Below are 1,853 nucleotides of genomic sequence, written 5' to 3'. Positions count from 1 at the left end.
GGTCCCTTCCTGGGGACTCTGGGCCCAGTGCCTGCCTGCAGAGGGGGTCTTTTGGGGGAGGGTCTCGAGTGGAGCCCTGTGGATGGGCTTCTGTCACTGTGGCTTGGAAACAGGACGCCATGGCCTGCCTTCAGCACACCAGTCAGCTGCCTCATGGCACCTGCAGGTCCTGGGCCCTTGGGGGCCCCAAGCCCGTGGGCACTGGTCGTGGGCATCTCCCGGATGCGGCGTGCTGCTGTGCCCCAGCTCCCTCGTGGCCATCCGAGGCACGGAGTCGGCTCTTTTTGGGACACCTGCCAAGCCCGAGCTGGCGGTTTCCTATGTTGGCAAAGTCAGGGCACGAAGAGGATGTGGGAGGGGCAGCTTCCGTCCTGGCAGCTGCTGCTTGGCAAGAATCCACCCCACGTCTGCCATCGGTCCTTCCCCCTCTTCCGGCCGAGTGGCGAGTGCTGCTTTCTCCTGGGGGTCTGGTCATGCCGTCACCCAGGCTGCCCAGTGCAGCCATGACCACCAGCTTAGGCACCTCCTGGGAACCAGTGCCGTCCTGGCCAGCCCGCACAGGGCCCAAAGCAGAGGGGTCGGCCACGTCACCGTGCCACCAGCGGCCTCGTTTACCCCGTCTGCGGCCGGCTCGGGCCGCCCTCTGCTCTCCCACCCAGCGCCCCGTCCTTGCTGGACCAGTGGGTGGGCATCCTGGCCCTCGCTCTCCCACCGTCCTGGGTCCGGGGTGCAGTGCCCGGCGGCTGCAGACAGCCACGGTCTGTCTCAGGCTGTGGGGAGCTGGGCAGCCTGCGGAACACCAGCTCCCCTACGGCAAGCCCATCCGGTACCCACCTAGGCAGCTCCTGGTGCGGAGCGGGGGCTCGGGACGCACTGGGGAACAGACGAGTGACCCGAGAGGCAGCAGTGCCACATCCCTCCCCACGGCCGGAACTGGCCGGTCTGCACCCTTCCCGTGGGAATAGAACTTGGCTTCCAGGAGGCCCGGGGGCCCCCAGGAGAGATGGGGCAGATACCAGGTGAAGCGGCCGTGTGGGGCCAGGACGACTGAGCTGCGGTGGCAGGGCGGGTGGCTGAGAGACGGTAGGGACAGGGAGGGAGGGCGGGCTTTGGGGAACTCCGAAAGGCTGAGATCAGCAGTGACTCCCGCTGATCGGGTGTCCCCGCTCCAGCTGGAGTGGCTGGTGAGCCAGCCCACCAGAGAGGCCACGAGGGAATTCAGGCCGGGAGGCCGTGCGGTGTCGTGGTTGTGGGGACACAGCCGGGTCCACATGGCTGCGTGGCCTTGGGCAGGCCGTTCGACCTCTCTGTGCCCGTCTCCCCCGCTGTCACACAGGAACAACGTCGATGGCAAGGACGACGACCCTCGCGGGGCTGTCCTGAGGACGCGATGTGACACCGCATGAGCAGAGCCTAAGACGGTGCCTGGCTCACGGCGCATCGTTGATAAATTTCGGTGAAAAGTTGCCAGTAATAATACTTAGCCAGAGTGAGGACGTCGGCGAAGGCCCTAGAAAGGCCCAGCCACGCCTGGCTGTGAGGCCTTGGGAAATGCTCCGTCCCTCTGGTCTCGGGTCCATCTCCCCGTCGGTCAGGGAGGGAAGGGCCTGGGGCGGGTGGCGCTGGGGTCCTGGCTTTGTCCTGCCACCCTCGGTGTTAGCGAGAGGTCAGACTCACGTGGGACCCTAAGAGCAATCGCGGCCGTCCTCATGCCTTCTGGGCGGTAAACTGGCCAGTGCCCCTGAGCACCGAGCATCGGCTCTCCCGTGAGGAAGTGGCCGCGGGGTTAGTGAATGGCTACGCCAGAATCACGCCTTCCCCGGCCTTCCGACCTCATCTCTGACTCTGCCCCG

This window comes from Pteropus vampyrus, unplaced genomic scaffold, assembly GCF_000151845.1.
Source record: "Pteropus vampyrus isolate Shadow unplaced genomic scaffold, Pvam_2.0 Scaffold72, whole genome shotgun sequence".
NCBI classification, from domain to species: domain Eukaryota; kingdom Metazoa; phylum Chordata; class Mammalia; order Chiroptera; family Pteropodidae; genus Pteropus; species Pteropus vampyrus.
The sequence above is the reverse complement of the archived record's forward strand: the minus strand, read 5'-3'. Positions refer to the sequence as shown.